At 38.8% G+C, this 12,236-nt stretch overlaps 1 protein-coding gene across 14 annotated transcripts in view; it reads right to left on the bottom strand.

The window, feature by feature from the left end:
- Positions 1–12,236, bottom strand: part of SIPA1L1 (signal induced proliferation associated 1 like 1) — a 372,579-nt gene that overhangs the window by 212,951 nt on the left and 147,392 nt on the right. Inside the window, exon 1 of one of the 14 annotated variants that reach the window (XM_057543416.1) lies at positions 9,610–9,626. The exons of the other annotated variants lie outside the window; for them this stretch is intronic. The gene's annotated coding sequence lies outside the window, so the exon portion shown is untranslated. Of the gene's footprint in view, positions 1–9,609; positions 9,627–12,236 lie in introns of those variants that run through there. 14 annotated transcript variants of the gene reach the window in all.

The following is a 12,236-nucleotide window of genomic DNA, read 5'->3' as shown; positions in this document are numbered from 1 at the left end:
TTCACAGACCCCTCATCTCAATTTCATGGCCCCAGTTTGAAAGGCACTAAAACAGATGTTACAGAGTTTATGTACTGTACTTAGAGAAGAGCTCCTGCAGCATTTACTGAGAGGCACTCCACTATTCTTTTTCAAACACAATTCTAACAGGCTTATTCATGATCATTTCATAAAAGCAGTAAACCAGAAAGGGGACGGGAAATGGGATTGCTGCCAGAATCAGGCACACCAACAGCAGAAAAGAAAAGCCCGAAAGAGACATAAGTAGTACAACACCACTCAATAGTCCTCAAAAGCTTCCCGGTAATTCCAAACCCATCTTGTAATTATAGTCCATAACAATGACTTCTGGTATCAAGAAAAGATTATATTCAGTGTACTTAAAATAATTTTTCTCAGAAATCCTTAACATAGGGACTTTAAACCTTAAAGAGGACTCTTCACCAAAGAGGATATAAAGATGGCAGACACACGACAGATGTTTAAAATTATTCGCCGTTAGGGAAATGCAAATTAAAGCCATGACGAGGTATGACTACACACCTGTTAGAATAGCTAAAATGAAAACTACTGGCAATAAGTGGCGGTGAGGATGGGAAGTAAGGAGAACTCTCAAACATTGCTAGTGGGGATGCAAAATGATACAACCACTCTTGAAAACGGTTTGACAGTTTCTTTTAGAGTTAAACATACACTTACCCTATGATCCAGAAATCACACACCTAGGTATCTACCCAAGAGAAATGAAAACTTAACATTAACAGAAAAACCTGAACACAACTGTTTATAGCAGCTCTACTCATAATCATCCAAACTGGAAACAACCCAAGTGTCCTGCAATGGGTGGAATGTATAAACAAACTGGTACATCTGCACAATGGAAGACTCAGCAGTAAAAAAGAAGGAACTACTGATATTTGCAACAACTCAGATGAATCTCAAAGGCATGCTATGTGAAGTAAGCAAGTCTTAGAAAGTTAAATACTGTATGTGAAAATTTATAGGATGTAGTTAAAGCAGTTATTAGAATTTTATAGCTATAAACTTAAGCCTATGCTAGAAAATAAAAATTTCAATTCACTTCCACTTTAAACTAGATAAAGAGTAAACTAAATCCCACAGCAAGAAACAGGAAGGATATTAAAGTTTAGAGCACAAATCTGAAAACAGAAAAACAGTAGAGAAAAAAAACAACAAAACCACAGTTGATTCTTTTAAAAGGGCAATAAAACTGACAAACTTTTATTTAGACTGACCAAGAAAAAATGAAAAAGACACCAATTACCAAAATCAGGAATGAAAGAGGAGGCATCACTATTGACCCTATAGAAAAAGATTATAAGGGAATATTATGAGAAACTGAATACTAACCTAATTTAGGTGAAACAGACAAAATCCTAGAAAGATATAAAGTAGTAAAACTGATTCAAGAAGAAACAGAAGATCTGAACAGACCTGTAACAAGAAATTCAATTAGCAATTACAAATCTTCCCACAAAGAAAATCCCAGGCCCAGATGGCTTCACTGCTGAATTCTACCACATATTTAAATAATAAATCCAGTTCTTCACAAACTCTTCCAGAAAACAGAGAAAAAGAGAACACTTCCCAACTCCTTCTATAAATTCAATAGTATCCTGATACCAAAGCCAGACAAAGATATCACAAAAATAGAAAACAACAGATCAATATCCCTCATGAATACATATATACAAAATTCAATTAGTAAACCAAATCCAGCAACAAATAAAAAAGATTAGATACTATCACCAAATGGGATTCATCCCAGGAATGCAAGTTTAACATCTGAAAATCAATTAACATAATACAACATGTGAAAACAAATTAATTTAATACATTAATAAAGGACAAAAAGCCACATGATCATATCAATATATACAAAACCCACGCATGATTAATAAAAAAAAAAAACTCAGCAAACTAAGAACAGAAGGGAACATCCTCATCCTATAAAGGGTATTTGTACAAAACCTACAGCTGACATCATACTTAATGTTAAAAGACTGAAAGCATTCTTCCAACATCAAGAACAAGATAAGGATGTCCACTCTCACCATTTCTATTTACCAATCTACTGGAGGTTTTAGCTAGTACAGTAAGGCAAAACACCCAACAAACAAACAAAAAAGTAAAGGTATCCAAATTAGCAAGAATTAAAACTGATAGCTTTCAAAGCCTCAATTTTCTAGATTTTCAGTACCCACACACACATAGTACCAAAGTAGGCAACTTATGTTTAAAAACAAGAGCCAATGTGCTTTTTGTGTGGTAAATATTAAACCATGGATTTCCCTTAGCCTAGCTTGTCAACATCATCAGTGATCAGGAGTATGAAAGTTCTTCATTGGAATTAACAAACACAAGCAAGGAACTGAATATATCAATTTAAAGACTAACAGAAAAAAATATTTGCTGAACTAAAATTTATTCATTTTAAAATAGCTGACACATTTTCCAAGTGTCAATACATTTTAATTGTATCTTAATCCTTTGGAATTAAATTATATAGGCTTCATAATATCGGCTTCTCTCCTGACATAACATGCATAACATTTTTTTCCACTGTTTGTTTTAGAAAGGAAGCAATAATCTAAGTTTCCAATATGAACTCGAACTATATTCTAGTGAGGGTTCCTTTCACGGCGATACTTATGATGAAATAAAATAAAGGTCTCCTCAGTCACCCTGGTCGATCAATTTAATATCACAAGTCCATAGTCGCATACACAAAAAATATATAATTTTGTATTGCTCGAAACACAGAACTAGAACAATACCTGGCACCCACACAAGTAGTTGTTCAGTGACTATTTTTGCAGGGAGGGTTAGCGGGGCAGGCATCACAGACGTGCTCCTTGTACGGGAATTAAGTGAATTAAGTTGGAAACTGGAGAATAGTACGGAGGAAGACCCTACCTTCTGGGACAACAAATACGGAGACAGATGTATGAAAATGCCATTTACTTTCATCAGAGAGAAAATGAAGACATTTATCTCAAGCTTTACAAGTACAATTGAAGCCACTTCCAGACCCATCTATGGGAGGAAGTAACCACCTTGGTGAAGCTCTGTAACCAAAGGCAAAGGAAAAGCACACTTCAGGATTTACCCACAATCCCTGGCCACTGGGGCAGAGACCGCGTTGGTTCCTTCAAATGCTTCCCTTAGAAGGCGAGCTTTCACATACAACCTTTTAGTTCAAGAAAGAGCAAATGCATGAGCCTGGCCCTGTCACACGGTCTACAAGTCTGAACCAGAAAACAAAAATATTTTATACTCAGAGCTGATATATATGATCTATATCCAAAAACAAAACTTCTATCTGCCTCAACTGATGTTCACAGCATTAAACAGTTTTATCTGTCAAGCTGTTTCAAAGATTTATCTTAAATAAAAGGAACTCTCAATTACATGTTAAAATGTAGCCTCCAACCCTACTTGTTGCTGCTGCTGCTTCTTTTTCCTTAATAAAACATCAAGTCCATCCTTTATACATACTGTTGGGAAAACATGGTTATACTGAAATTTAAAACTTCTGAACTAATAAAACCAACACCATGTTCCTATATTCTGGTGTGCCTGACCGCCCCTGAAACTTCCAGCAATCCCCACTTGCTCCTTACTGCCAAGTCCTTTTGTTGCTGTGCCATCAGGCTGCTAGCCCCCAAAATTTAGCTAATATACCGTTTCTTTGCACTTTCAGCCCTGGTGGTAGCCAGTATTTCCCCAAGTATCCAAACAAAGGCCTGTTGTCAAGGACAAGAGCCTATGTGGACCTGGCTGCAATGCCCGCGGCCATTAAGTAGATTTAAATACAGCCTGAACCGCCGGGTGGCAGAGGAGAAGGTGCTGACAGACTTGGATGAGCAAAAAACAGAAGTTCATTTTTCTCAGGCCATCAAACAGTCAGTTCAGAAATATTTATTGAGCACTTTCTCTGTGTCAGGCTCTGCTCAAGGTTATGGGCACATCACAGGGAATAAGACCAAACCGCAGGACCTCAAGGAGCCCATGCTCTACTCGGGAAGAGCACTAAAGGTCATCCAAAATGCAGAAAGCAAAAATTCCAGCTCTAGTTAGGGGAAGAAAATAAAGTAGTCAACTCCTTTATGTCCCAGGAGAACATTAGTAAAATATTGCATCAGATGCAAACTATTATATACAGAATGGATAAACAACAAGGTCCTACTGTATAGCACAGGGAACTATATTCAATATCCTGCGATAAACCATAATGGAAAAATATGAAAAAGAATGTATATATATGTATAAATGAGTCACTTTGCTGTATAGTAAAAATTAACACAACATTGTAAATCAACTATATTTCAATAATTTTTTTTTAATTGCATAACTGATTTCCCCGCCTCTACCCTTGCCACCTTCTAATATACTCTCAACACAGCAACCAAGTGGCCTTTGCAAAACATAATACACCCTTGCCTAAAGCCATTTCATGGCTGCTCATTACACTGGGCGTAAAGCTAAAAATCCTTGACGTGGTCTAAAAGCCCCTGCGTGATATTCCAGCAAATCTTTCCAACTTCGAAGGCACCATGTCCCCAGTTACTATGCTCCAGCCACACCAATCTTTAAACTTGTCAAACACACTCAGCTCTCCTGTCAGGGGTGGGGTTTTGTCTGAAATATTTTCCTACCTCCCAAGTCCCAATTTGGATAATCCCTACTCATCTTTGTTGGAAGCACTTTCTCCCCTACCCCTATCCTCTTCCTCTCCCACCTTCACCCCATACACACCCTGAACTAAATGAGGATGTCAGGTACACTTTTAAATTTCCAAATAATTTGCTTTCATGTACTATTTGCTGAAAATGTAACCTGCAAACCCCAGCTCTTGCTCCGTGTGTGTGTGTGTGTGTGTGTGTGTTTAAATAAAATATCAGGTTTCCTTTATACTAGTGGAAATACATGGGTATATTGCTTCTAGAGCACTTACTAGTTTACATGTATATATTTACTTGTATGACCATACTATTTTGTTCACGTCTTTTCCACTAAGCCCTAAGTTCCATGAAGACAAGTAAGGTGTCAGTCTGTGGAAATACAATGTCCCCAGAGGCTAGCAGGATGATGACTGACACAAAGGAGGTACTCAAGGAGAAAAGCAAATGAATTATGATCACCACCAATGGGAATAACTGTAATTTAAACTTCAGAGAACTGCTCCCAAAGATAGCTCAGTTCCAAGAGCCACATTTTGTTTTGCTTGAGTTTCTGCTGTAATGAAGACTTTACTAGAAAAATGAAAGCCAGACTGATTAAGAGACTGCTGAAAATCTACTTGTAGCTGACACTTCCTTTCCAATGGGTTAGAAATGTATCTAATGTGTGGATTTGGTTTCTTTTTATTTTTAAATGTGGATATCCTGTCTATTTAAAAGGAAGACTTTGAGGATCAAAAGGAGTGTTTATTACTTAAGCACTCAGAGCATTATTAAAAAATAAGACTTCGGCTTCCCTGGTGGCGCAGTGGTTGAGAATCTGCCTGCCAATGCAGGGCACACGGGTTCCAGCCCTGGTCTGGGAAGATCCCACATGCCGCGGAGCAACTGGGCCCGTTGGCCACAATTACTGAGCCTGCGCGTCTGGAGCCTGTGCTCCACAACAAGAGAGGCCGTGATAGTGAGAGGCCCGCGCACCGTGATGAAGAGTGGCCCCCACTTGCCGCAACTAGAGAAAAGCCCTCGCACAGAAACGAAGACCCAACACAGCCATAAATAAATAAATAAATAAACAAATAAATAAAAATGATTTAAAAAAATAAGACTTTATAAATATTATTGTTACTAATTTAAATGAACCAACTTCCTAGTATGAGAACAGGCATCTTGATTCCTATTAAAACACTAACTTTGAAAATGTTCTCTATAATGTATTATTAGGTAGCTACTCATACCTAATGTTGCCTATTTGAAGGAAATACTACTTTATTTAGTTTCAGCTTTTAAGTTATAATGAAAACAAGTGTTTTGCTTTTGTCCAAATATGTATACAACAAAGAAAAAATTATAAACGCCTCCACAGATGTGTCAAACAATGTCACTGTATGACATTTCTATACTAGCTATTATGGCATGGTAATCTTAGAGATGTCCAAACATTACTTGTGCAATGCAAAAATATTCACAGTAGCCCTCTGTCAGAAACATGTCAATTACTACAATAACATGGACTACACACACACACACACACACACACACACACACACACACACGCAGAGTATATGCAATATACTCTGACCTTTTATAAACAAAAAGCAAGTAAAAAACCCATATTTCCTCTTTTTAAAAGATATTTGTTTTGATGAAAAAAAGTAACATTACTAATACAGGTGGATCACAAAATAATATATAATTTTGTGCTGCTAAATGTACCAAAAAGACTCAATGTTAAACTAATTCTGTTTAAAGGTATCGGCCTCAAAGAAACACTTAAATTACCACCTGGTGAGCAATGTCCGGTTGGGCTCTTACTTTAAGCTGCTTGAGGGAGGTCCAAACAAAGTGCATTTTAACATACAAAAGAGTCAGTAAAGAGATAACTATTAAGACTATATGAAAAGTGATGTCCAGAAATAAAGATAAATCTCACTGCATTAAAAAAATGTTTATTTTACCTTCTTAAATCATAAAGAAAAAAACTGCCCTTAATGGTTATTTTTATAATCAAGTATTTAAAACTTTAAGCTTACCATTTTGTTTCAATTTTGGACAAAATTTTAGGCAACAATTCAAATACATCCATGCAATATGTTTGCTTCTCTGATAATTAAAAAAGCTAGCAATACAGGCCTCCCCAATCCCAATCCTACCCTATTAACTTTTTTGCTGAACACCTTCCATGTAAACTTTGGACTTGGGGTTGACAAATGAAGACATGAAAGAATGACTCCATATTCTGATAACCAATAACTCATCTGCATATTATAAATGGTACATAACATCATTTGTTGACTTCCAGCCCCAGGTGAAAGCTGCCAGTAGTCACATCTTTCTCATCTTTAGGGTTACCAACGTTTACCCTGTCCCCTGAGGGAAATTTCTGACTCATCTAAATAAAACTGAAGAATCCATCATATAATGAATAGTCTTATTACCTTAAAATTAACCTGTTAGATTTTCCTTCTGTGTTCTTGAGGCTTTCATTGTCAAAGTGGAAAACCTCCAGTAAAATTAATGTACAGAAATCTGATTCTATTCTACCATACATATTCTTGTCTTGCCATGAATTCACTGGAACTAATGCGCATGGGCTGAAGAAATTGGCGTGGCAGAAGACTGGGGTCCCAAGTTACAAGTTACAAGGACACTGGCTCCATCTACTCTAAATGTGCACTCCCTTTCAGAGTCTAAAACAGCTGTGTGAATCACAAGAAATGGCCTAGCAAGCCCCAAATGTACCAGAGGTCAGCTTTCTAAAGGCAACATCTATTTTTAAACTAATATAAGTTGGGTTCTAAATTTGACCTGCATTTAAATTATCATCTGGTGAGGAATGTCCAGCTGGACTCTTACACACTTTAAGGTGCTTGAGGGAGGTCCAAACAAAATTCATTTTATGCACAACAGACAAAGCCTTCTCTTAGCAACTGGCATCCTCCACAAAGGAAGAGTAGCAGCTGTGAAGAAAGAGCCATCCTGCAGCTGAGGGTCCCTGGAATTTACTTCTTCACATAACTAATAAAAGCAGGCCATTCTTCGCATTGAGATGGTTTGGGAAAACCAATTTCCGATTGCTCAGCACAACAGAATGAAGGAATAGAGCATATTTTCAACAGCGTGCAGAGGACATGAATACCGTCCCAAAGAAGCCAACAAAGACCTATTTTTAAGGTTCCTCACAGTACACTTCTCTTTAGAAAGTTCACAGGGCAATCCTGTCCAAAATAGCCTTACTGACAATGAAGAAAGAGTTTTCTTTTAAATTTTGGGCTCAGAAACTGGAAAATAAAAAGAAAACCATGAATATCCTATCACAGTTATCAGTTAAATAATTATGGTACCAATTGATAATTTTGGAAATTGGTATCATTCTCAATTTTAAGAAACTTCAAAACAGAACTTCTACAATTTTTAAAACTTACATTTCAAGAGTATTACAGTGGTAAAGGTTGACACTAGCATAGGTACATGTATCACTTAGGAAACTATGTCCTATCAATTTTAGTATCCACATTAGGAAAATCACTGCCAGGGCAGAGGTGAAAAAATAAAACAAATAAATCTCTGAAAAAACACTATAAATATAAACCTACGTAAGTTATATATCTATTTCTATAAACCAAAATCACAAGAATTCAGTAAACAATTGCTAATCAAGAATGAAATTAAAATACCAAACGTGTCCATATATGTATGTCACACCCAAAACCTATCTCCTCTCACTAGCCTACAATTCTGGCCCAGTCCATCATACCTAAAGATAAACTAACATTACGATTTAGAGGGCAAAGCAAATCCAAGTACTTGATTTTCTAGATATGTGGATAATCAATCTGATTTCAAGGTTCAAAAAATATAGACCATGAAAATTAAATGCACAGTATATGAACCAAAAGCCTTGATTCCATCATGCCTCCTTCACTTCCATTCATTCATTCAAAGAACATTTTACTGAGCAATACAGCTGAGGCTGCTTGTTGCTACCCAGTGTCCACTCTCTCCTTGTTCCTAACAGAACCCCTAATTTATCTGGGGAAAGCAAGACAACTAATTGAAAGACTCCCTTTCATAGCCTCCTTAACAGCTCGATGAGTCCACAGGACTAAGTTCGGGCCAATGAGACACATGCACGTGTTTTAAGAAAAGTAGGCAAAGAAAAGTTACGTAAAGGGAGCTGACCCTGTTCAGAATTTCACCTTTTTTCTTCCCTTCTTCCACGTTTTAGAATATGAACATGATGCTTCCAGTAGCCATCTTAGGCCTTAAGGATGCATGCTAAGAATTTAAAGAGAAAGTCTAAGCAGTATTTCTTTTTTTTTTAAATTTATTTATTTATTTATTTTTGGCTGTGTTGGGTCTTCGTTTCTGTGCGAGGGCTTTCTCTAGTTGCGGCGAGCGGGGGACACTCTTCATCGCAGTGTGCGGGCCTTTCACTGTCGCGGCCTCTCTTATTGCGGAGCACAGGCTCCAGACGCGCAGGCTCAGTAGTTGTGGCTCACGGGCCTAGTGGCTCCGCGGCATGTGGGATCTTCCCAGACCAGGGCTCGAACCCGTGTCCCCTGCATCGGCAGGCAGATTCTCAACCACTGCGCCACCAGGGAAGCCTTAGCAGTATTTCTTTAGTGCTGTCATGTTCAGGGAAGTCATGGTCAAAGATACTGGTAACTGCAGAAGCTATAGGATCATCTCTGATGCTGTTTTTGCCTCATTATTGCTACCAACAGTCTGGTGTCACATATATAGAAATATAAACAAGCTTATAAAATCTCTGAAAAAACAGGGCTTAAGGAACAGCACTTACTTTCTTTAACAAGAACTTAATGTTCTTAAAGAAGAAACAAAACATAAGAATCACAAGTCCTTTCTCTGTTTATACCTTTAACCTTTCACTTAAGCGTCTACATACCGAGGATGCGGTGAGTGTCTGTCTGTCTCCCCGACTCTCCTAGAAGAACTTAAAGGTGACGATTACTGTTGTTCACTTTCGCAGCCCTAGAACCCAGCATATAGGAGATACTCAATAAATGTTAAATGAACAACTTGAAGCGAATGAATGCAGAGCTCCTCCATCAAGAGTCCTCCAGTGACAGATAATTCTATAGTTCTGAAGGATGCCGGTATCCACCGGAGGGCCAGCTCATTCAGTGACACAAAGCACAGCACAGTGGAAAAACTGCCACTCCCTGGCCAGCTAAGGAGCCCTGCTCTTTACCTCAGGGGTGTACAGACCTCACTCCCTCATGTCTCCACAGGCTGAGTCGGGGGAAGTGGGCACTGGAGAGCTCCGGTCTTCCTGTCTGCTCCTCCTGCTTGCCCACTCGCCCTTGCTCATCCATTACAAGTCTACTGAGCGCCCACTACGCACCACGCACTGTGTAGGAATGCCGGGAATAACGTTAATGACCGAAAGAACCATCCTCAAGGAATCTATCATCCAGAAGAAGTAAGAGAAAAGCACAGAAGCGATTACAGTGTAACGTGAACAAATGATGACTGTACATAATGTGAGCTTCCTCTGGGGAGGCTGAGCACAGTTTGGAGTGAACACTAATCTGACTATCTCGTTGATTCCACACCATCACTGCTGGACTTCCTCTCTGTGACAGGGGCAGCAGGGACCAAGCCACCGCACCAGTCAGGAGGGGACGGCATGGAAGACAGGAAAGGCTGAGCGGTGAAGTGAAAGTTGAACAATCAACAGAATTTTCCCGGGTTGAAAGGTGTAGGCAGAAGGTTTCACACAGAGAATTAACCAGGCAGAAACATCCAGAGGCAAGAAAAGACTACAGTTCATCAGAACAGCATGGCAGAATTTGCTGCTGGATCAGGGAACACACCTACCCAAAGCAGTTTTTAACACCTGAGGGACTGAGCTTTCACGACTTGTATCTAAAGGAGAGGCTCAGAGAGAAAGGCCTGATGATTTTTCATAAATATTTCTAAATCACGTGCCTTCAGGAAAGGCATGAAAAGACTCTCTTAACCTGAAGCACACAGTATCGATCCTGCTCTATTTTTAAGCCCAGGTTATTAATATTTATAATTTTAAAAGATTACTTATTGGGGAGTAATAATAGGACATTAAGAATTTTACAAAAGCATAGCAATGGACTGGAAAAAAAATTTTCCCAAAACTGAAATATTTCTTCAAAATGTCCCTACATAATGCATTTCCCTTTCAACTTTGAAAAGACCGTTAAGCAGATTCATGACTTAAAAATACAGTTCGCATTTGGCAGCAGAGTCAACTCTTTCAAACCTGATTTCCCCTCCCCTCCCCTTCTGTTTCAGTCATAGAAATCTGGTTTTATTTGGGCTGGCAATGTGCCCACTTAAACACCACACTGGAGCCTCCTTGAAGACAGCGGTGGCCAAGGAGTTTCAAGTACAAGTCAGGCAGAAGATTCCAGAAAGCCCCTCTGCCGCTGTTCTTTCCCCTCCTCTTGCAGGCATCTTGGCTGGAGCTCCAAGAGAGCCCTGTGGTTACGTGGACGGAGGCCTTATCCTCAGGATGCTGAAAGCCTGAAGGAGCCAAGACCCTCCCAATGATGTGGTAGAACCCCCCAACCCAAGCACCTTCCCTACAGACATTTTATGTGAGCAAATCAAACCCTGTCTTATTAGATTCCTGTTCCTACTAGACAAACACAAATTTCACTGCAGATGCGAGTGAATATTTAAACTATACACAGTAAGATTTGGCAAAAAGCAGTTTCAACTAGACTTACAGTATTAAAATATATTTCATGAGTCCCTGTCTTTTTTCATCAAAATCACACATTCTACATCCTTATTAAACAACCTTTTTAAATCAAAATAAATCTTTTCTAATTTTTTTCTTTGGACACAGACATCTGGTTCTTGAAATAAATATCTGACCTACTCTGGGAGCTGAATGGGGAGAGTGAGGGGGGCCGGCAGAACAATCCCTGGAGAGCAGGCGTGTGGGGCAGTGTGCAGGGGGAACAGGGAAGTTACACATCGATAACGGCACAACACAAGCTGTTTACAAAAAGCTTCATTGTGTTTTGCAAGCCAGGTGAATTATTAGGTAAGATTCAATTTGGAGGTCTTTGATCTAAACTAATCTCTGGCAGCCACTGCCTAAGCTCATAGAATCACACTGAGATTTAAATGTAATAGCATTCTTATTCTACTTGATACCCCAGTTATTTCATTTTTTAAAGGTATAGTTGCTTCACAGTAACTTCCTTGACATCGGTGAGACACATTCTTGTATTTCTGTGGAAATAGTACTGCACCCCTTTCCTCCATCCTCTACCATCAAAATAGCTAAGATTATGCCCAACAAAAACAGAATAATTCCACAGGGCTGGGATGGGGTAGGGGAGGGGACTCCTGTCTTTGGGCAGAATCAGAAATTTACTGACTGTAGGAAAGCCAGGATCACCTCCATTGTAACTCGATGTACAGCTTTTGTTTGAAGCTAGAAACAAAATCCAAATGAAGAAACTAAACAGAATATAATCTATTTCCCCTTTTATCTCTGTTCACTTCTTTAAAAAAGAGTAC

This window comes from Balaenoptera acutorostrata, chromosome 3, assembly GCF_949987535.1.
Source record: "Balaenoptera acutorostrata chromosome 3, mBalAcu1.1, whole genome shotgun sequence".
In the NCBI taxonomy this organism is placed as follows: Eukaryota; Metazoa; Chordata; class Mammalia; order Artiodactyla; family Balaenopteridae; genus Balaenoptera; species Balaenoptera acutorostrata.
This window is presented reverse-complemented; position numbering and strand designations above follow the sequence as displayed.